This window comes from Bubalus bubalis, chromosome 9 (assembly GCF_019923935.1).
Source record: "Bubalus bubalis isolate 160015118507 breed Murrah chromosome 9, NDDB_SH_1, whole genome shotgun sequence".
NCBI classification, from domain to species: Eukaryota; Metazoa; Chordata; class Mammalia; order Artiodactyla; family Bovidae; genus Bubalus; species Bubalus bubalis.
Window position 1 is genome coordinate 46,197,618 of NC_059165.1, and position 24,289 is coordinate 46,221,906.

Consider the following 24,289-nt stretch of genomic DNA (forward strand, 5'->3'; position numbering starts at 1 on the left):
TCCTTGAATAAGCCTATCCTTATGGGTAGAAATGACATTCTTGATCTGACTCTAACCTTGTGACATCAAAGGTGCTTTATTTCTGTCTTTCAGACAATGAGAGTGCCCCTCAATCCCCTTACACTCTCTTACATCCAAGATCTGATGATCCTATGTCTTGAATTACCATAATAGATATAAATTGTCCTCATCTCCTTTAAACAGCAATTATTTAGGATTCTGAGACATGTCTAGGGCTTCTCTGACATTTACTGGATAAAGCCTCATTGTTCATTTGTTAAATCAACAAATATTTATTGAGCACCAGGAAACTGGGAAGCAGTGATGATGCAAGACAGGTGTGTCTTCTGCCTTCTCAGAGCTTAGACAGGAGATCAGTGTTCAGTAAGTTTTAAATTAAGGGAAAGAAAGGATATTTTGAGAAAGTAATAAGTCTTAAACATAGAACAAATGATTGTTAACTCTCATGATAGCCAGTGTTTACTGAGTACTTACTTCAGGGGGTCATGGTGCTAAGTGCCTGTGCCAATATCCAGGAAGAGGGACCAGTTTATCCAAAGGCAATGAGGTGAGAGAGAGGAAGGGGCCTTAGAGAAAGTCCAGAAAAGCCAGTACAACTGAGACAGGGGTGTGCCAGAGTTGGAGGTGGTGGTAGGGGACCAGACTGCCAGGGGCCTTGCCAGGACTAGCCGTGTTAAGCCCCTGAGTCGTGTGTCCATGTTGCATATACTTTGACTTTGGGTTCCTCTCAGCTTCCTAGAGCCTCTCTTCACCTTGGCCCTGGAGCCCAGCTGGGACCAGGCAACAGAGGGAGATGCAGAAGAGGAGGCCTCTTCCCCTGCTCAGACTTGCGTATTTATTATGAAACATGAGTATTAATTACCAGGCACTGAAAGTCAATGAGATGTGACATGGTATATGAGGCTAAGAATTGGTTACAGCCTGGGCTCACTGGTCCTGGAATTAGATTCACCTTGTAGGCTGACATATGAAACCAGGGGCAGGGGAAGGACAAAGAGACGGAGAGATCGTAGGTTCTGTGGGAACGCTCTTCAGGTGCCTGACCTGGTTCTGGAAAAGTAAACACAGAAAAACAAATCAGGGACTATGAATCAGCCCCTTTCCCTCTGTGAGCTGCATTTTACCCATCTGGACAATGGAGTGTCTACTAAATCAGTGTTGTGTGCCTGTGTGTGTGTGTGTGTGTGTGTGTGTGTAGTACCTCTAATAAAACATTTGTGCTCCCTGAAGATGTGTAGTTCTACAGACAGGGATTTTCTCTTTCTTCTTTCCATCTTTCTTCTATCTAACTACTCGTCCACCCTTCCAACAAATGTTTACTGTGCACACGGTGTATGTCAGACAGTGGGGTGCCAGGGGAATACAACCCTGAGAACCTTCCATCATGGAGCTTAGGATCTACAGAGGGGAGAGAGTTGATGTACATGTCAGTAAGATCGTTAGGATCTGGTAAGTGTTAGGAAGGCAATAATATGAGATGATGGGAGTGTGTCTGATGGGGCTACTTACATAAAGGGTGAAGGAGACCCTCTCTGTGGCAGTAACCTTTGAGCTGAGAAAATGAATCATATGGAGGAGCTGGCCAGGCAGAGGGCCAGGGAAACAGTTTCAGGTGGAAGGAACAGGAAGTACAAAGGCTCGTAATAAGGTTCAGGAAAATGTTGGTGAAACTGAGAAATAAAAAGAAGGCCAAAGTAGATGCAGTGCAGGCCAAAGGAGAAAGCAGTAGGAATGGAGGTGAAGGAGACCATATGTAACTTTCTGAGCAAACTTAATGCTCCCCTAAGGTGCACAGCACTTCATGTGTGGCTCGGGTACCTGCTGAGCTCTAGAACATCACCTTGTTCAGAGATAGTCTAGGTCTGATTTTAACTGAGCCCTCAGCTCTAACATCCTATAGATAAAGGCAATGGAGAAGAGACACCGTGGAGGGAAAGCTGGTTCTGATCCAGTGCAAAATGGGAAAAGGAAGTCTGACTTAAGTGTAATGGGGCTACAAACATGGACCAATGAGTTCATGGGGTTTGAGTATAGACACTGTTCCTCTTGGATGTTTCTAGGCTTGCTTTAGGTTCTGGGCCTTTGCTTATGTTCTTGTTCCAGACTGTACAGACTTCCTGACTTCTACCATTTCCCTCTACAAATTCTTTCCAATCTTTAAAGGTCCAGCTTAAATGCCACCTCTTCCATGAAGCTCTCATGCGTCCCTTTTCCTAACTGTAGTCTATAAAAGTCTCCATCCCTCTCTTAAATGTCCACAGAAGTGTATGCCTCTTATCAATTTTTATGCAGCCCTCATGCTTTATTGGAGAAGGCAATGGCACCCCACTCCAGTACTCCTGCCTGGAAAATCCCATAGACAGAGGAGCCTGGTATGCTGCAGTCCATGGGGCTGCTAAGAGTCGGACACGACTGAGCACCTTCACTTTTCACTTTGAAGCATTGGAGAAGGAAATGGCAACCCACTCCAGTGTTCTTGCCTGGAGAATCCCAGGGACGGGGGAGCCTGTTGGGCTGCCATCTATGGGGTCGCACAGAGTCGGACATGACTGAAGCGACTTAGCAGCAGGAGCAGCATGCTTAATTAGTTTGAGTTCTTTGATTGCAAGGACAGAAATGAATGCATCCTAACTGAAGACAAAAGAAGAAAGGAGGGGGAACCGCCAGCTCAAAGACTGAACTTCAGACGATGGAAATTGCAGGAGATTGGGGAATCTGGGTGTGAGAATTTCATAGATGGTGTCTTCAGAATATCACCGTTGCTTCAGCCATTTGTAATCACTGCTCCACACAGCTCCAGATGGGCCTTTTTCAGAGTAGAAGTCATCCCTTGGTCAAGGGAAGGCAGAGAAACTAGCTAATTATCTTCCTAAGATTAGGTAACCATCTTACTAAGCAGGTATCAGCCAAAGGGACAATGAATGTGTTGTGGACAGAGAGAAGATGGATGTCAGGCATATCAAACCAACTGATGTCTACTACATTTCTATTTGCTAGTGTTTTATAATACAGTCGAAGTCTAAGAGCATATTAGGAGCTCCATAAGTGTCACAATCATCTAAACACCACGCCTGTCTGTTTCAGTCATTATTGCCTCTTTCCTATGGGCTAGATGCTGTGCAACAGGGTGGTGACTAAGATAGATGATGCCTCTGCTTTCATAAAGCTTATTTTATTCTTTACAGTCCTTAGAAGGCATCACACAATGACTACACAGTATTTCTGGCAAATGACAGAATGAAGACTGATTGAATGAATGAGTGCATATCATCCACTTATACTACCTGATACTATTTTTGACAATTGACCTAATCTTGCTTCCACGGCATTTCTTACATTGGGTAGACTTATTTTTTTTTTTTGTATTATCAAATGACTTTTTGTGTATGTATATCTTTCACCCACAATTGAGGTGTAAACGCTCTTGAAGGTAGAAGCCTTTCAAACTCTATGATTTTTCTCAGCATGTTCAATGTGATGTGTCCTGTATACAGCTGGATAGGGAATAACCATACATGCTTGGTGATATTGCTTTGTTTCACAGTGTTCTAAATTAAGATGACCATCTAGCAACCATGAACTTGGGGAATATCCATTATGCCCCACTCTTGGTCCAAATTCCCCTTGCTTCAGCCCACTGACCTCTGTCACTCCCTGTTATCTTAGGCCAATAGAGAATGAGAGATGTTCTCCTAGCTGGTGTCCAAAACCCAGCCACCCTTAATATATTCCACCTGCAACAGTCAGTCTCCTTAGCCAGTGCTTTCTAGGCAAGATTTAAATCCCATGATATGACTCAACACTTAGGTTTTCTAAAGGATTCAAAACGAGGGCATTTTCACTCTTACATAGCAAACCAGGTAACCATTTAGTATTATGGGCAGAAGATCTTTCAGAGATAGTTGATATAATCACACACACACACACACACACATATATATGCTGTTCTCCTTGCTTCTCACTTAACCCAAGAACCATTGTAGGATAATAGATTGTTGGTGCTGAAAGGTACTTGGTCTTGAGGGCCTTTTAACCTAGAGAAAAGTCTCCTAAAAGATGTCTGTCTGCCTGACTCCACTTTGAAGTCTGTAGAATTTAAATGTGCTTGGATATGCAAAACCTGATGTCAAGGTCACCACTAGCCACAGCTAGAACCTCCTGAAGATGGTGGCGTACTGGAGACTTCTCACTACCTATCTGTTCTGGGTGGCTGTCCCTACTTGGGGAAAAATCCTGTTCTTCATCTTATTTATTATTATAGTTCTTTTCCTTGTTGAGTGTTGACTATGCACCCAGTCCTGGTCTAAGCACTATCATTTACTTCCCACAACAACCTTATCATTTTTTTTTTGTCCTATTTCATGCATGAAGAAGCTGAAGCTCAAGAAGGTTAATTAATCTCTCACAAGTCATTCATGTGATAAGTGACAGAGTTGAGATATGAATCCAGGTCGGTTCCTCTCCCCTGTGCCTTGAACCATATTAACTCTGGTCCCCAGAAAGTCTGTCATCACAAACCAGAGCTCTCATTTCCCTGATAATAGCACCAGGCAACACTGAATGCTTACTGTACGCCGGGGACTCTGCTACCTGCTTTGTACGAATTACTCATTTACTGCCGTTTCACTAGTGTAGAGGGATTCAGTTCTTATTGCCATTTTATGGAGATAAAAAAACGGGTTAATTTATTTGCCCAAGGTCACATAGCCACCAAGTAGAAGATTCAGCCTCTAGACACAGGAATTCTCTGCTCCTCTGTGCCGGGTGACAGCCATGGAACAAAGAGTATCTTAGGCTTGGTGGGCCCTACTGTCTCTGCTGCAACTGTTCTGTGATGCTTTGGTAGCATGAAAGCAGCCAAGGACAATAGGTATATAAAATGAGTGTGAAACTTTATTTACCATGTAAACCTTTATTTACAAAAGCAGACATTGTGCTAGATTTGGTCTGTGGCCAGCTCCTACCCTGTGGGCTTCTGCTACAGGACAACAAGAAGGCTGAAATGTTGACATTTTGAGAGAGGTAGTAATATTTCACAGTACATTATATGAGCTTTAAATCTCTCACATCCACTTCCTCTTGAGACTACCCAGTGGGGCAGGTAGGGTAGGATTGATGACCCTCGAGCCCACACACAGACGAGGAACCAGGGACACAGGTGTGAACCCATGTCTTCCTTTCCACATCTTGTGGTTGTTCTGCAGTGGCTCTGGCAAGGGAGACCTGGGCCTCGAGAGGCCAGGGGCTTTCAGAGGCTACCTTAAAAGGGGATGCACATCACTGTGGCTGCACCCTTCAAGGCCAAGGCTCAGGCACACAGAGGGGATTAGGCAGGAGCACTTGGTCCAGGGCTGGGGGAGGGGCTGCACAAGGTTGGAACTTGGATTTGAGGATGAGGTCAGGGCTCATTCTTGGGTCAAGTTCTGGGGCCAAGGTCGAGGCTGCAGACCAGTACTAGGGCATGTGCTCATTCAGCCTTATCTGTGGGTAGGAGGTAGGGTTAACTCAAAAGTCCAGGTAGGGATTACATCTATCTAGCTCTTTTTTTTTTTTTTTACATCTATCTAGCTCTGCTGCTGTGCAGCCTTGGGGAACTAGCACAGAAACCCACTAGAGCAGAAGGAGTGAGAGTGAGACACTAGCCAAAGAGAAGGGGTTACGGGAGAGATCAGCCTCATAGCGTCCTCTGCCTCTGGCCCAGTCACCACTCTGTGCCACCTCCCCCTGCATCACAAAGCATCTTCTGCTGGTTCATGAATGAACAGTCCCTGCAAGGAACACCAGGTAAATCATTCCGGAAATGAAGCTAGACTCACCCTCTGATGATCTTGATTCTGTTCCCTGGTTGAGTGGGAAAAATATTTTCTCGTTTGCTATTCTTCTTCTATGAAAATCATGCATATAAATAGGCTTTCCTAAGCCAAGTGGCAAGCCTACAATGCACTGCACACCATAAACTTGACTGGCACCTGTCTATCAAGACAAACCTTCATGAAAATCTGCAGATGACTGCCTGAGGGTGCCCTATATCAGTGAAATTCATTTTTCTAGCAAGGGTATATCTACTGAGGAGGGGAAGGACAAGAATGAAGGAGGAATAAGGCTATAGAAACAAGAGGTTCCAGCTCTCAAAACTATATGACACCACCAGGAACCAAATTCTACCTTGCCTGATACCTGAATTCACTTCTGACTCTGCCCCTGGCTGAATTCTTGAGCTGAACCCTAAGCAAAGGGAAAAGTGGATACAGAAGAACAGCTCAACATTTTTTTTTTTTTTCTTCTTTCCTGCTCATCTAATACAGGTCTCAGAAAAGCATACTGAGAATAGTGAATTTTAATCAACCAGTAGAGTCCAACAAAGACGTGAAAGTCAATCAAGAATTTACCAATAAGAGCACTTTGAATTTTAAGCTCCCTGCCTACCTCTCCTTGGGCTTCCCAGGTGACTCAGTGGTAAAGAATCTGCCTGCAATGCAGGAGATGCAGGCTCTATTCCTGAATAGAGAAGTTCCCCAAGAGAAGGAAATGGCAACCCACTCCTGTACTCTTGCCGGGAAAGCCCATGGACAGAGGAGCCTGACGAGCTACAATCCATGGGGTTGCAAAGAGTCAGACACAACTTAGCGGCTGAACAACAACCATCTCTCCTGCCGCATCTCCTACCCAGGCCATGCCCCTTTTGTCTATCCACACACTGGTCTTTCTTTCACCTTTCAGGACAGTCCAAACTTTTTTTGCCCTGGGGCTTTTGCACATGCAGTTCTCCCCTAGAAAGTTCCTCCAAACCCTCTTCAAGTGGCTGAGTCTGTAGTGCTTAGGTCTCCACTTTAGTGTTCTTTCTTCAGAGAGGCTTTCTCTGTGCTTTTGCCCTTTTATTCTCTATACCAGTGCTGTGTTTATTTCCATCATAGCTTATCTCTGTCTTTAATTATCCTCTTTAACGTTTTGTTTATTGGCGTCATTTCATTTCTCCCAACACAGCAGAGATCATGATTATTTCTTCTCCTGCTTTAGTCCTGGCATCTAGCAAGGTACTTGGCACCGGGGACTCACCAAGGCATTTGCTGAATGGAATGGATAAGTGAATGACCAAACAAACTGCCCATTCCCTATATTACCTTTAGCAAGTTATTCCCCCTCTCTGGAGTTCATGTCCTCATTTGTTTAAAAAAAATAAAAAAGTGAGATTCATTTAGCTATAACACTCTTTCCACCTCTAAAACTACACATTTTCTTATTTGTCATTTTCCAGATGGGACTGTTGAGGCATGAAAGCATGCTGTGCCCAGGGATGAGAACTCAGGTCTCCTAGACAATTTCCAACTGACACTCTTTAGTAAAAGCCCAGCCTCCTCCTCTGCAGACATGCCTCCCTCCAAAACCAACTCCCTGGTATTTAGTTCCCTTTGTTCCAAAATTTGAGTCACTTTTCAAGGTTTCTCAAAACATGAAATAGTTTTGATGTTTCATCCATGAAATAGGATGAAATAGCTCCTGCTAAGAAACAGTCCAGACTCCTTGATTTCTAAAAGAAATTCTGAGAATAATAGCAGTTCTTACTGACTAGGGGTGCTCTCTTTGTATGCCTCCCCTGAATTAAGATCCAGGAGTGTGTGTGGGAGGGGAGAGGCTGAGATTCAAACTCATTCTGGGGAAAATAGTATGTGAGGAAGGAGAGAGTAAAAGGCCCAGATACAATGCAGAACTGCTGAGAGCATTTGGAGAAAACATACTCCGGAAGCTACTGTACTAGATTTTTTTTTTTTGCTTGGGCGTAATGCACCCACAGGGCTCCATGTGGGAGAGTCTCAGTGGTCCTGATCCACCCCCAGCCTCGTTTCTTAACAGCCCACTGAATGCTGGAGACCACAGCCACATGGCTAGGTCTTCATACCTCTGTAAACATTCCTTACAAACACCCCTCAGCACCTGAAAAACTCCTACACTTCCTTCAAGACCTCAGTTAGATGCTGACTCCAGTAGGAAGTCTTCCAACCCTTCCAGAAAAAATGAGTTCCTCCTCTGAGCTTATACTGTGCTTTCTTTCTTAGTACTTATCTTGATATTCTATAATTTCATGTCTGTTTCTTCATCAGACTGTGAACTTCTACAGGGTGGGGCTGGGTCTAATTTGTTTTTAAAGTCTCAGGGCCTAGCCCTGGTCTTGATAGAGTAGATGCTCAGTAACTGTTGAATATATTTGGGTTTTTCTCACCTGTGAAGTGAAGGCAATAAAACCTGCCTTACCAGTTGTAAGATTATCCAAGCCCTTACATTCACTATAAAGGGTAGTATACACATCGATGTAGTACATCATCTTATTCAAATTACATAACTTAAATATAATATAGACTGGAGAGGATATTATTATTGCCTTTATCCAGATGAGCTTCCAAGAGTTCAGAGTCTTGCTTTAAGTAGCACAGTCAGTAAATATCAAACTAGGAGAAGAAAACCGATTTATTTGACTTCTGGGTTCCCCTCTCCCCCCAGATTGAATCATAAATACCTTTCAAAAATTAGCTGTAAGTTTGGTCATGCTGATTGATTGACAAGAGAAAACATGGACAAATGTCCTTCTAAAGATGCCACGAACGTATCTACTATACCCCCAGCCCCCAGCGGCCTAGTGCTGTGTTGCTGTTCAGTGTGCACAGAGTCAGTTCTCGTACCTGTGGGTTCCACATCCGCAGACCAACCAACCGTGGATTGAAAGGACTCGCAAAAAAGAACTGGGAAAGCTCCACAAAGCCAAATTTGAATCTTCTGTGTGCCGACAACTGTTTCACAGAGTTTACTTGCATCAGGTGTTGTAAGTAATCTATAGATGCTTTAAAGTATATGGGAGGATGCGCAGAGGTTGTATGCAGATACTGTGTCATTTTTACATAAGGACTTGAGCATCCATGGATTCTGGTATCTGAGGAGGGTCTTGGATCCAATCCTCCACAGATACTGAGGGACAGCCATATTTACTGCTTTCTTTATCACTTTCCTGCATCGCTGCCTCCATCTTGCTCTCTCCCTTTTCTCACCCTCCTCCATTCTTCACATAGCAGCCAGAATGTTCTTTTGAAAATGGAAATGGGGTCCTGACATAGTCCCCTTGAGCTTTGAGAGTGTCCTCAGCATGTGTTCGGTAATTTTTTAATATTTATTTATTTGACTGCACAGGGTCTTGGTTGTGGCCTGTGGGATCTACTTCCCTGAACAGAGATCAAACCTGGGTCCCCTGCACTGAGAGAGTGGAATCTTAGCCACTGGACCACCAGGGAAGTCCCTGTCAGTAATGTTTATATTGCCTTGCATGACCTGGCAGGGTCTGCCTTTTGTCTGAACCCTGGTAATCTGAACAGTTTCATTCATCCTCTCCCTTTCTCTTATCCACTGTTGCACCATCTTCAACATGCTAGGGCTCCCTGCTAGGCTGTCCCTTCTACCGAGAATTCTTCTCTCCTACTTTTGTCTGGCTGGCTTCTTTGCACCTTTCAGTGACCACCCTAAGTAGGTCATCCACTGTGCTCTGTCACCTCGTTCAGTTTGCTTCCCTCACAGCACTTTACTCAAGTTGTAATTGCAGCAGAAATCCTTTCATCTGAGGCAATGAGGGGTTGCTATTAGATTATTTGGAAAAGATGGTTAAAGTGAAGAATTGCAAAAAATGATTCATCACGAGGATTTTCTTCTAACTTAAGATTTAAGTGCACACACATTTATCAAACTTTTATGTGGTGGGAGCTTGAAGATATAACGTAAATTTAAGCACAGAATTTTTTTGTGTCCCCTACCACAGTCTTTTATAGTTTCCTTGCCTATACCTAGCATTATAATGTTTTTAGTGATTCATCTTTGAGCCTTTCAAAAGCATGTAACTGACTTTCCAGAGAAGTAAAGCAACTTTCTTTTTGCACTCATATTTTACATAACTTCTAGTTACATGGCAAAAATATAAGTAAAACACAGAGTATAAATAGGTTTGGAAACAAATGGAATGGATTTCTAGTCTGTCTCCAACAAAGCTAATGTGAACAGAAATATAGGGGCTGATCAGAGAAGAGGCTACTGTCTAGAAGGCATGGATAATACAGGTCAATCCAGAGACATGGTTGAATAGAAGAAGTTGGTCATGAGAGACTTCACTGCATCTAATGGATTGTTGGCTTGTTGATTATCTGTCCCTCTTTTAGGGTGTACATTTGGAGGGCAGGGCCTCTTTCCCTTTTTCTCAGCCTATATACACAGCATATAGCATCGTCCTTGGCATTAAGCAGAACAGTCCATGCCAAGTAAGTGAATAACCAAGTGGGTGGACTATTTCCCTTCTTAAGTGAAGAATTTTGTTTCCTCAGCTGTGAGAGGATAGGCGTGTACTATACAAGCATGGTCATTTGCAGCTCCACATTCTGTTACCACTAGCTACATCCAGTAATCATTTCTATGTTTCAGATTCTGTTTTTCTCCATACTTTCTACACACACTTTAGAGCATCATGCTAGTGACCTTCTTTGTACCCACATGCCTACTCACCCCTACAGCCATGCCAGTACCTACTCTCCCACCTGGTTTTTGTTGGTTTAGGATAACCCACTCCCCCTGCTCCTCCCCTCAAAGCAAGTAAGGGGGTAGCAAGACCAGTTTGGGCCATGGTGCCACAGCTGCTGGCGTTGTTTTTCTGACGTGATAGGCAAGCCTGGGGCAGCTTTGAGTGTGGGTAGGATGGACCTCTTTCACCCTGAAGATTTGAGTGGAAAGCTTGGACCTGCCTTATTTGAGAAATTAGGCAAAACTTCTCCCCTCACCTCTTCATTGCCTTGTTGTTTAGTTGCTAAGTTGTGTCTAACTCCTTGTGACCCCATAGACTGAGGCCCATTGGACTTCTCTGTCAGTGGGATTCTCAGGCAAGAATACTGGAGTGGGTTGCCATTTCTTTTTCCAGGGGAATCTTCCTGATCCAGGGATCAAACCCATGTCTCCTGTGTCTCCTGCATTGGCAGGCAGATACTTTACCACTGAGCCACCTGGGAAGTGCCTTCATTGCTTTAGGTTAGTCTTTTCTTGTCTCCAGAGGGCTGGCATCCACAGAGCCAAGGTTAGGGGAGAGCCTCAGGAAAGAAGCTTTTAGGGATCCTTCAGTGCACAGAAGCCCACCGTGTGGTTTGGTGCAACAACCACAGAGTAAGAAGCACTAGATTTCTTTTCTTTCCTTCAGTTTATTCCTTTGCATCTCTCCCTGTCCTATCTAAGGAAAGACAGGAGCTGATGGAGGATTTGGGGATTCTGGTTACCAGCATAATAACTGTCAACAAACGACGATGGTGATGATGGTGGTGATTTTGGAGATTACTACTAGCTGCTGCATATATTGAGCCCTTTAATGCTAGGAACTAACTACACATTTTAAAGTAATAAACTGTTTAAAATCCGTGTGACAGTCCTAGAAAGTATGCACTATTATTATTATTTTATAAATGGACTGAGGCACAGGTAGGTAGAAGTCAGAGAACTGATAAAGGTAGAGGTAGCATTCAAACCTACCCATGTCTGATCCCGCCAGGTGAGTTCTTACTATTAAGCTAAAGTACCTTGCAGTATATCTAACCATAATATTCACTGAGTAATTAACATCATATAATTAACATCATGATAAATAGCATCATAAGCACATTATATATGATTCAATATATATCATGTATCACATATGATACAATGCAATTGTATAATTGTATTGTTGTGGGGCCTACCTTTAAGAGGGATGTTCTTCTTAAAAAATTTATTTTTAATTGGAGGATAATTGCTTTATCATGTTGTGCTGGTTTCTGCAGTATAACAGCTTGAATCAGCTATAAGTATACATGTATCCCCTTCTTTTTGAGCCTCCCTCCCACCCCACCCCATCCCACCCCTCTAGGTCATCACAGACCACCGAGCTGAGCTCCCTGTGCTAGACAGCTGCTTCCCACTATCTGTTTTATACATGATAATATTGTTGTTTTGTATATATGTCAGTGGTACTCTCTCAATTCATCTGCCACATCTCTTCCCCTTGCTGTGTCCACAAGTCTGTTCTTACATCTGCATCTTAAGAGGAATGTTCTAATGTGAACAGGAAGACAGACCCATGATTCATGAATAAAAACTGGACATGAGAAAATAAAATAAATTCTAAAGTAGAAGTATAACATGTTCTGTATACTCAGGGGACAGGGTGAATGCTTCTCGAGAGGGAGCCTGGGGCAGACACAGGATTCTACCTAGCCTTCTTGCCTGTGGAGCCCAGGCGCTGCTTTGAAATCTTCTGCAGCCTGGTCACCACCACCAAACAGCTGGAGCTGTCATGTGAGATGAAAAGCCTTTATATCCTTGATCTCAGGGGAGCAGAAGGCAAGCGTTAAGGTCTCCTCATTTTTATTACTTCTCTATGATGTTGGTCATCACAAACGTTTCCTGCCTTCCTTCTCACTTCTTTAATTCCAAGGCCATTTAAAGTGTTTTCAGTCTTCTTGCCTCTCTTCCTGTCAGCTGATCTCCAGACTGTGAGGCCCCAAGTCAGTACGTGGTATGTAAGCGGCATCCAAGGATGCTTGTGGGAGTGGTAAGTGTGTGTCCCAATGGACCTCCAGGGGGCTACCCCTTCCAGGTTTACCCAAAGTCAGGAGGGAGGGCAAGGAGGATGAAGGGAGAGAAGGAAATGCATCTTTGACCTTATCAAAGCCTGGGTCTGCAGAGCAAAGGCACAGAGGTCACGAGAAGTCATACAGGGTGCACTGACCTGTGAGTTCCCACACTTAGGGTCTAGTGTGCAGACCCACCCCTGCCTGCCTCTCTACAGAAACTTGACAAATGTTTTCCTGTCTCTGGCCTGTGTGGTGCTCCTTGGTAAAACAGAAGATTTGGTTCTAGTTCCCTGCGGCTCCAGTGTCCTCTGTTGATTCTCAGTAGCATGGTGATGAACAGGAGACAAAGCAAACTTGGCCATGAACAAGGCAGGACTTCAGTCGAGAAGCTGACTGTCATAGGGGCCCTGTGCCTTCACTGCTGGATCTGAAAGCACCTCAAAGGGTGCACCCTCCAGTGCAGACCTTACTGCATGAAGAAGTGAGATAACTAGACCCCGTAATTAGGTCCATTGTACGGATGAGAACACCAAAATACAAACCAAAAAAGCAAAACTGTGATTCAGGAGTGGACAAAGGCGCTGGCTGTGCAAGGGTCTGGGGAGAGGGAAAATGCACCCAGGATGAAGGCAAGTGCCAAGGAATATGCAGGTGCATTTAGTTAATTCTGGAAGTTGCCTGAATATCCAGCAGGGCTGAATAGTCACGTGTTGTCCAGATGAGCTGGATAATGTTCAGTGCATCAGTAATCATACTACAGTAAAAGCTATCATCTATTATTTGCTAGACACTTGCATTACTAAACATTTGCCATAGTTAATTTCTTTATTCCCCACAACAATCCCATGAAAAAGATACTAGTATCTCCTATTACAGATGACGATACCAAGATTTAAGGTCACACAGACACGGCAGATCCGGAAGTCAAAATCAGATCATTCTGAACTTCGACCCTGATGTTTGCAGCCATTCTGCCTTCAGAAACGCAAACATAGACACACTGACTTTTTCTTTATACTGACATCCCAGAGATGAAGGGAATTTCATCTCAGCCCTTTCACACTCATTTCAGTTCTTCAAGATTCCACTCAAACACCACCGTTTCAGTGTTAACCCCAGTCAGAATCCACCCATCCCTCTCTGAGCTCCCGGAGCTCTCAGCTTGTGCTTTCATTAGAGCTCGTAGCACTTTCTGCCTTGTGTTGGAGTTAGCTGTGGAGTGGATCCTCCCTCCACTCTACGCCCAAAGCAAGTTGTTTAGACTTTCATATGGCACTTAGCGTCTGGCGTTAATGCCAGCCAAGCCTGGATTTGTCTCCTGTCTCACACAAGGAGCACAGGGGCTCTGTCTCAGGAATGGTTCTGTGTGCTTGGCACTTAATAGGGCTTTGGGAACAGATGCTTTCTAAGTGAGGCTGGTCCATGCAGCTGGTTCCTTCATTCTGTCTAATCTATGAGCCGCGACTCCCCCTCCACTGACACCCACACATCCTGGTGTACTCTTCCATGCACGCTCAGTCAGGGTCACTGAACAATGTCGGGCAGAGGTCGGGGGCTCCTGTGTGGAGTGTCTCTCAGATCACCAAGAAAGTGGGTAATTGCACTTTCCTCATGCTACTTTTCTCCCTCTGATTTTCTCTCTTCAATGGACGCCTGTCCACTCTTGTATCATCAGAATTCACTTTAGGGAAAGGACTGCTTGTCCTGTTCTCTCTCTGGAGTTAGTGACTTCCTTCTTCCTGAGGAAGAAAGGCTCTGGTCCCTATGAAAAAAATCTTTAGAAATCATTTTTCAAGGGCAAGTGGCCTCCAGGGCCACCTGGGACACCTAGGTTCATACCCTTATGTTCAGTCCTGGCTGGATATCTAGGTGGCTAAGAGCACAAGGTGTGCCACGGACAGACGGGACTCAGTTCCCCACTGTCTCTTGAGCAAGTTAGTGATTAACTCTGAAACCTTTGCTTCCTCATCTGTGTTACAGAAATAATGACGAGACCCGCCCAGTGGGGCTGCTCTGAGAGCTGACTGCGTTGAAAGTGTATTGCTAGCACAGTTGCTGTCCTCCACTATGTCTGTTGCTGTTGTCACATTATTATTGTTGTGGCTTTGTAAACGGCAGCATCTGGTAGCTGAGACAGATAAGAGCAAGAAGCAGTGGAAAATGTGACCTCTGCAGTTAGTAGGAGATGCAAAATCACATGTAGCTTCTAGTTGGGAGCCTAAGAATAGCTTTAGTTAAGTTTCTCCTTAAAATAACCTGCATGCTTCTGGGCTTTCAGACTCAAAGATGCTTTAAGGAGCACCTATATCAGTTGTGCCATTTTACAGAAAACAAAAGCCCAGGGAGGGGAAATGATGTTTCTAGGGTCGTGCATGCGTGCTCAGTCATGTCCAACTCTTTGCGACCCCATGAACTGTAGCCCACCAGGCTCTTCTGTCCATGGGAGTCTCCAGGCAAGAATACTGGAGTGGGCTGCTATTTCCTCCTCCAGTTTCTAGGGGCAATCAGTCAAAAATCAGACATGCTAGGGCTCAAACTCAGATCTTCCGGTGCCAGTCCAGTGTAATTCCCACCAAGTATTCCTTGAGTTGGTGCCCTTTTCTTAGCGTATCCTTTCAGCTTTACCACCAGTTCCTATGGTAACCTGGACACCATCTGAAGATGCTGCCTTGGACAGCATTGAGAAGATGATGGTAACACATCTTACTGCACAGACATTCCTGAGATGAGTCTATTTCTTTACGCTGGGATTGTCCCTAGTGTCGCTCTTACATGGGCTAATTCTGCTGAAGCTAATGTGCCAGTGCCTGTATTAGTTTTGAGGGTTAAGAGTCTAGTCCTTTCATTCAAATGCTGCGGCTGAACTCAAATGCTGATGAGAACTGTGTTGGCATTCTGGGCATGAGCTTCAACAGTGCAAAACATGAGGAGAATGGACTACATTTGTCATTCTGTACTTTAGAGAGCACAGTCAAGGCCTAGCATAGATAGTACAGATGAGATGAAGTAAAGCCTTGAGTGGAAACTACCCAAGGTGTAACTCTGAGGAAGAGACCGCAGGCCTGACCCATCAGGTAGCCCTTACTCACGGGACTCTCTGGACGATCACTCTGCCCTAAACACGTGCCTAAATATATACACCTTGCACTTTACCACCTTCAGACTTCTCTTCATGCTGCTCCTTCTGCTTTCTTCTATTATTTAAAAATATATAGAATTTGTTGTAAATACTACAGGGAACTCAACCTGGTGCTCTGTGACAACCTAGAGGGGTGGGATGGGGTGGGAGAGGGGAGGGAGGTTCAAGAGAGAGGGGACTTATGTATACGGATGGTTGATTCATGTTGATGTGCGGCAGAAAGCAACACAATATTGTAAAGCAATTATCCTCCAATTAAAAATAAATAAATTCAAAAAAAGTATACAGGGATTTCCCTGGTAGTCCAGTGGTTAAGACTTCACCTTCCGATGCAAGTGATGCAGGTTCAATCCCTGGTCGGGGAACTAAAATCCCACGTATCTTGTGGCCAAAACACAAAACAGAGGCAATATTGTAACAAATTGAATAAATAATTTAAAAATGATCCACATCAAAAAAGCCTTAACAAACAGAAGAATATATAGAACTTTGTATCATTTAAATCATATTTACATCCACTATTTTACTGAATTGTCATGACAATCCAGTGAGGCCAGTACTTGGCACTGCTATTTCACAGGTAAGAAACTGGGAGACCAGAGGCAAGAAAGGACTTGCCCACGGCCGCAGAGCTCATCCCTGAAGTCAGATCTTCTTCATTCTCCAGTTTCCAGAGTCAATGGTTTTCCACGTGTCACACTCAGTAGAGCCACCAGATTGACAGTGGGAGCTTGTCCACCAGATGGCCTGTGTTTGAATCCTGACACATACCCCTTTCTTTGTGGCCTGTTACTTAGGCAGTGTATGCCTCAGTTTCTTCATGTGCAGAACGGGAATAATAATCACAGTCTCAATATCAAAAGACTGAGAGGAATAAAGGGTTATTGTGTGCAAAGTACTCAGAACCGTGGCTGGCACAAAAGACCTGCTCAGTAAATGTTGCTATAGAAACTAAGTTGTGTCCTGTCTGAATTCCCTCCCTGACAGGCTCATCTGAAATGCCGTGAAGTGTGAGTCTGACTTTTTGTAAATAGATGCAATTTCTGTCTCTTTTAGACCCTGTAATCATTTGTACTTTGCTCATAGCACACAGTATGTTCTGCTGTGCACCAGAGATAAATGTAAACTTGTTTTTCTCTCCTACTCGCCCCTTGCCTGTGAGTGCTGTGGTTCAGAGAGAGATCTGATAGAAGCATATCCCCTGTGATGCCTAGGGTGATGCTTCATGCCAGAGAGGAGAAAGTTGGCGAATTCTGGTTACACCAATTTCAGTTGAACCCAGAATTCCAGTTCCCTTGAAGATCTAGAATGTTAGGGTGGAAAGTCTCCTTAGAGATGAGTGTTAGTCGTTTAGTCATGTCCAACTCTTTGCAATGCCATGGGCTGTAGCCCGCCAGGCTCCTCTGTCCATAGGATTCTCCAGGCAGGAATAGTGGAGTGGGTTGCCATGCCCTCCTCCAGGGGATCTTCCTGACTCAGGGATCAAACCCGAGTTTCCTACATTCCAGGCCGATTGTTTACTGTCTGAGACACCAGGGAAGCCCAATCCTGCACTAACAGCAGATCACTGGGCTGCTGGGAGGAGGAAGATACTTGTCCAAAGTCATGGAAGACAACAGTGGCAGAAGCAGATATAGAAACCGGATCTTGTTCCTACCCTCAACCCTGGGCTCAACCCAAAGCACTACACTGTCTCTCTCCATGGAATGAAGGAGAAAACAGCCATGGACCTGGGTTAAAGAGAGAAGGCTGGACAATGACAGCATGTAGCTAAGCTTCAGCACCAGAACTGCTCAATGGTAGGGATGTATGTGGGATACACATTACAAAACCAACTGGGGTAAAGAATGCACAGCCAATAAGGCAGTTTCTCTGAACTGACTTGGTATTTCACTGCTCCATGAATGGATCAGGAGCCCTGAAAAAGAGAAGCTTCAGGGTTCAGTGTATTCAATATGAACCTTTAAATGGTTCTCTTCCTGTTTCAGAACATATAATCTAAACTAGAGACCCCCAGCCTTGGTCTCCAGGGCACCTTCTTCGTGTTGGAATTTGTACCTTAGAAGATGCTAAGATACAAAGACACACAGCCTCTGCACATTGAGTCCATTTCTTATGGTTCTCCAGCTGATTATCTAAAGGTGAAGTCCTTATCAGCCTGCACCCCAGAGCCTGTTTTCCACAGACGGCTGTCATGTTTTCTTTTTCTCCTTGTTGAGGTTTCAGATAATGTTTAAAATGTAAAATGAATCAGAGATAATTCTGCACTGGTCAGCAGGACTTGGGCAGAGAAATGTTTTGATTCCTGGTACTGTCAAATCTCTTCTCCCAATGTGAGATAAGGTAAATAAATCTTAAGGTGATAAGCTCCCCCATCATCTCTAGTGTAAATGCTTTGGGGGAGGAGGACCAGTGGGAAGCCAGTTCCTGATAACTGTAGGTGGGGGTTAGGGGAGCTCTATCAGCAGGCAGAGCCCTGAGGTGGGGGACCACTGAGGTTTACGCCCCAGTTGTTCAGATGCTGAAACCCAAGGCTGCCCATAACCGTAAAGTGAGCCTCTGATAACGGGGGCGGGGGTACATGTGGGTTGTCCAAGTCATGATTACTGAGAGATGAATGTTCACAACTCCTGGGGAGAAATGCCCAGGTGGCCAACAGCTCTGACCTGGGGTTTTGGGGGAGATCATCTTCTCCTTTTGATCTCTATGTCCAGGGCACAAGTTCCTTCCAAAAATTGTCAATTTCAAGGATAAAAAGTGTTTTTATAACAGTTCAGTGTGAAGTTGAGACAGAGAGAAGTGAAAAAGAAGTTTTGCAAAGGAAATTCATCCAGAAGTCATTTCCCATGACTCTCTGACTTGATGGTACCCATCAGATTCCTCTGATTATTAGAAACAGTTGCTGCTGTTGTGTTGTTACTGTTGTTTCAATCCATACACTGGTTTAACAAATATATTGTGAAAACAGTATTTGATTACCCTTCAAAGAGCTCACCTACCATCTTCTCAACACCATAAACCATGTGTGAAGCAAACTGGCACTAACTTAGTACCATCTTTGCCTTAAAGAGCCATGCTGTCAGTCCCTCTGACTGATAGTAACTTCTAGACTACTCCGCAGTTGAGCCATTAGGTATGTTGAATGCATCATTTTTGGGTGGCGTTTCTAAATTTAAGTTTCCCCTAGGCACGAGAGTGCCAACGTGACACATTATGCGAACAGTGACATTTTCTATCATATCAACATCTGCCATGTTGATGGAAATAACAGAAGTAAAAAATGAAAGTGAATTGTCCTACAAACTTTGAAGTTTAGGTTCATAAGATTGTTCGTTATCGTTGTTTGTTTTTCACTGTTACACTTAATCAGCAGCTTCACTTTTTGAAGAAAACTTCATTCCCTTTCTTAATGAATGCTTCATCAGCTCATAACATCCTCAGCTGTCACTGACTACCTCCTAGTAACATATAATAGGTGCCCACTGATGCCACAGAGCTATACGTTCCTTAAAGTCAGAGACAATCTTCCATGAATAAGAGACAGCTATGCAGGTCTGCCCTCTTTGTGCTAAGTCCTGGAGGCAGTACTCTGCGGTGCAGGGTCAGCAAACGCATGCATGACACATACACTCCCCTATTCTGCACCCAAGGCAGACATCACTAATTGATTGTGGCATCCTTTCCTGCTGAGCCCAGCCCAGGTCTCAGAGTCCTCATCACCAGCCTTCCTGGAAGCCATTATCAATTTATCAGGATTGACAGGCTTGATAAAACCTATTTTCCAGCCTAACTGTAGTGGTTAAAAGCAAGAACTCTGGAATTGGACTGACCTGAATTCAAATCCCAACACTACCTCTTGCTTGCAGAGTGTGACCTGGAGTACAGTTGTCCAAGTGCCCTAAATCTTAGTTTTCTCCACTTTAAAATGACCAGTTCTCTCATCCTTTGGAAACCTAAACTTAGGCATTTCTTTCTCTGAGAAACCTCTGTTTGCATAAGACTGAGTGTAGCTGCCTCACTTAGACCTGTGAAAACACCCTGAACTTGCACTTCAGGATTTATTTTTACTTATTTTTGACTGTTCTAGGTCTTTCCTGCTTCGTGGGCTTTCTCTAGTTTCCGAGCAGGGTCTGCTGTCTAGTTGCAGTGTGCAGGCTTCTTCTCACTGTGGTGGCTTCTCTTGTCGCGGAGCACCGGCTCTAGGCACATGGGCTCAGTAGTCGCGGTTCCTGGGCTCTAGAGCACTGACTCAGTCGTTGTGGCACACGGGCTTAGTTGCTCCACAGTATATGGGGTCTTCCCGACCCAGGGGTCAAACCTGTGTTTCCTGCATTAGCAGGCAGATTCTTTACACTAGACCACCAGGGGAGCCCTGAACATGCCCCGTCGTGTTTGCTGCCCTGGTGTCCTCCAGCCCAACCTGGCCTATACTGCCCTTTAGTGAACTGCGCTAGATCCTCTTCCAGGTTACTGGAACTCTGTCATTCTCTTTCGACTTCCCATAACCAACACAGTAGCCCAGGACGTCTGTCCTGGGATAATCACTTATGACAGTGGTTCTCAAACTTGAGTTTGTAGTGTATCAGAATTCCCTGGAGAGCTTGTTAAAATGCAGACTGAACAGCCCACCCCTAGAATTTCTGATTCAGTAGGTCAAGGGTGGGGCTTGAGAATTTGCATTTCTAACATGTTCCTGAGTAATGCTCATGCTGCTGGCGCTGGACCATTCTTTAAGAACCCCTGCCTCATGGAATAAAGGAGATTTTAAAAAAGGATGAAATACTGTTGTTTAGGGAAGAAACTTAAGTTCTATTTATCAGCTCCCAGATTGGTGATGATCTCCATCTGAACCCTGCAAGCTGTATTCGCAACTGATTCTCATTAAAGTCAAGGAAATTTACACATAAGTATCAGATGTAAGACCTTGCTGAAGGATGAAAAAGCAGGGCTTCTAAATTTTGCTGATGGAGCTCACAATCTTCCCTCTTTCTCAGTTGACAACTAGTGAAACGACTTGATACTTTAATATCTCACAGTTAATGTCATACTTTTGCAGGAAACTTTATATTTTTCAGGAGTATTCTCATCCATATTATCACATTTGGTTTTATAATAACTGTTTACAAGAGGAGAGAGAGGGAATTAACATCTCTTTGAGTGACAAGACAGAATAAGCCAGGATCTAGAGTCCTCGATTCTTTGCCAGGTCTGTTTCCATGACATTGCATAATCTTTGGTGCAAGTGTAAGTTCTGTCTTTGAACTCCCTTCATGTACCAAACCTTAATTTATTTCAGTTTGTTACAGATGCTTGAGCTAGAAGGTATCACAAGGAGATCTACTGATCAGAAGGTTCTAAAGCATTTGGAGATATGAATTCCATTGAGACCTTAGGAAAGCTTTAGACTCTTTTCTAAAACATTACCAATATATAAATATATGATACAGTTTACATATAGTTTCAGATTGTACAAGGACCTTTTAAAGTTGAGGGCCACTGTGTTTCATGAATGTCAGAGGCACTGTTCCTAGAGAATTAAATGTGGTACTGTAATGTCCACCCACAAACCATGGAAGATGAACAGAGGCCAAATAGTCACTGTTTTGGTCAATTGGCTGGTTGTGATTTTTAACAGATGAATAAACTGAGTGGTTATTTTTCAGGTACCACAGTCAAACAAAGGCAGAACTAGAATGAAAACTAGGATTTCAGAAGGTGATGAGGTACTATGGAGGAGGACTGGCTTCAGAGTCAGGGAACATTTCAGTTTCAGCTTATATTGGGTTGGCCAAAAAGGTCACTTGGGTTTTTCCGTAAGCTCCCTGAGTGAACCTTTTGGCCAATCCAATATTATTTACAAGCTGTAAGACCTTACTTACCTTCGTCAAGGTTTCACGTCCCCATTTTACAAATAGGAATCAAAAAATCAAACAATGTTTAAAAACTGTATTCTGATAGGGTGTGTGCATGCTGTCACTTCAGTCGTATCTGACTCTCTACCCCATGATCTGTAGCCCACCAGGCTCCTTTGTCTTTGGGATTCTCCAGGCAAGAATACCGGAGTGGGTTGCTGTGCCCTCCTCCAGGGGATCTTCCTGATCTGGGAATTGAACCTGTGTCTCTTGCATTGCAGGTGGATTCTTTACCACCGAACCGCCGGGCAATCAGCCCCATTCTGATAGGGTGCTTTTAGCATAAGGATTAAATGAAACAAAATGTGTCAAATGCTAACATATGTTGTGGCATTCAGTAAGCATGAATTCCCATCTCCAAGGCTGTTTTCTCAGCTCAAGTTCAAGTGTAACAATTTCATAAACTTTCCTTTCTTTCAGGACAGGTAGATACTACCTCAGGTTGACCAGAGGCTGTATATCCTCAGGTCATCTGGGTCATATAAACCTATGTATGATGTCATTACTTATGACTGTGCTCAGGTGACCTGACATTCTTCTACATCCTTGTACCATTGACCCGTGTAGAATCTCAAGGATGTTTGTCCCCCATCTAACCATGGATGCAAAATGAGAAAAGAAAAAGTCTTAACAAAGGGGAAAAAAGCCTAGACTACTGTAGCGTCTATCTCTTCTAACATTTTTCAGTGCTTATTTCAGGACGTGCAAAATTCATTCTTCCCACTGCAAAGCAACTGCATTATACTTCCTAAACTACAGAGGATAATGATTTTCATGCTAATTTTTAATTCCATGTTTGCATCTAATTCACATTTAAAGTTCAGCAAAATTTATAGGTCACTTCACTGTGTACTTTTTCTTGTGTCTTACACATTGGAAAACAGGATCCTTGTTTTAGCTTGTTATCAAACCCTAGAATGCCAGAAGAGACAGAACCTATAGAGGTTTGATCTAACTCCCTTATATGACAGGCAAGGGGTGAAGGCTGGGGGGCAGGGGAATGTTGTCCTCAAGTCACACAGGTGACAGCTGCAGAATCTACACTTAGTTTATATTTCCTGAATTCAGATTCTTCATTCCACCTTGGTTTTCCTGACCTGCCTCAGATATTAAGATGCTTGAAAGGCCAAAAAATTTATAATATTTTCCTACGTCTAATTTCCTCCTATTCTCACTTCTTTTTTCCTAAAAGAAATTTGATGGGCATTGGGATAAAAACACACATTCCTTTTTCCATTTTAAATAAGTGGATGGCCCTAGTTTTTCCTTTTGCTTTTATAAGGCTCCCATTATGCTCACTCTGCCTTTGACCTTCCATTACGTATGGGCAGCAGTTCGTTTTACTCTCCAGTACCATGGGCTCTGTCATTGCCTGAACACCTCTCCTGTCTCGCAACAAACACAGAGCCCATCTTCTTGGACATCTTGGAGTTCCTCTGTAGAGAAGCTCTTTCCCCAGGGAAAATGCCCTAATCAGCCTTTAGAAATGACTAGTATCTTTAGACTCCTCAACTCTAAATGACCAGTGTGATAGAATAAAATAACCAAAGTGTTCCAATGACTGGAGTACAAGGCTGAGTTTTGGGGTTCCCAATCTATCCCAAGACATTACTTTCATTTTGTCTAATGACCCGAAGGTACCATGGCCCTAACCCCATGGAATCATGGAGGAAATAAGCAACTGCAATGAGACACTTCCTTTTATTAAACAGTTAAGAGGGAAAACAGTTTAAGCCAAACTCTTTTTCTGACCACAGTCCTTTCAAGCTATTAAGACCTGCCCTTGGCCTGAGTGAGGTCATAGCTGTGTGTTATCTAAGTCTGCACACAGAGACAGCTGCTTGAACTTTATGAGGTTATTATTCTGAAATGCCTCCATAATTAGCATCGTCAGGAAATGGCATCTTCGAGAAAGTAGTAAACCGATCTATCTTGTAAGTAGCTAAATAATTTCACATATTTTGAAAACCTAATAGGTTCTATGAATGTCCCAGCTTTCATAAAAAGAGCCAATTAAAGGATCACTTATACTGGCACACCCACTCTCCCGTAATCCTAGGCATAAGGACCAAGTCCCAATTTTTCACATTTCTGTTTGGGCAGCCTTTGGAAAAGACTAGGTGGTTAGACACAGAGTTGGTATCACTCTTCTAGACGAAAAGATGTCTAATGACACATCACTCTTCTCCAGAAAGAATAAGAGACGGTAGCCCACATTCCCAGGGGATCATTTCTGAGAACAAAATGGCAGTCATGGTGCCTCAGCTGTGTGTTTAGTGGAAAAGACACACGCATTGGGCTCCTATGTTGGGCTCTTCATTTTGACATTCAGCTCTTTAAAACAAGAATGGAGCATGGTTTCACCAGCTCTCTCACTTTCTGAGCATTTGATTCCTCAGTTCAGAGGAGTCACTCTCTCTCAGCATGAGATACCTGTAGCCTTTTTTGCCGACGTCACGAGTCGTCTTTATACCTGAGGGCAGGACATTTCTTCACGTCTCTGTACTTTTCCTCAGAAGGGCACTTCTGCATAAAATGCCTACTCTCCCAATTTTGCCTAATAATAATGCTGGAAGACAAGTAGCAACAGCGGCAGCAGT

At 43.8% G+C, this 24,289-nt stretch overlaps 1 protein-coding gene across 4 annotated transcripts in view; it reads right to left on the reverse strand.

The window, feature by feature from the left end:
- The window catches only part of GRIA1 (glutamate ionotropic receptor AMPA type subunit 1), a 360,169-nt gene that overhangs the window by 159,467 nt on the left and 176,413 nt on the right, over nt 1-24,289 (reverse strand). The window lies entirely within an intron of this gene.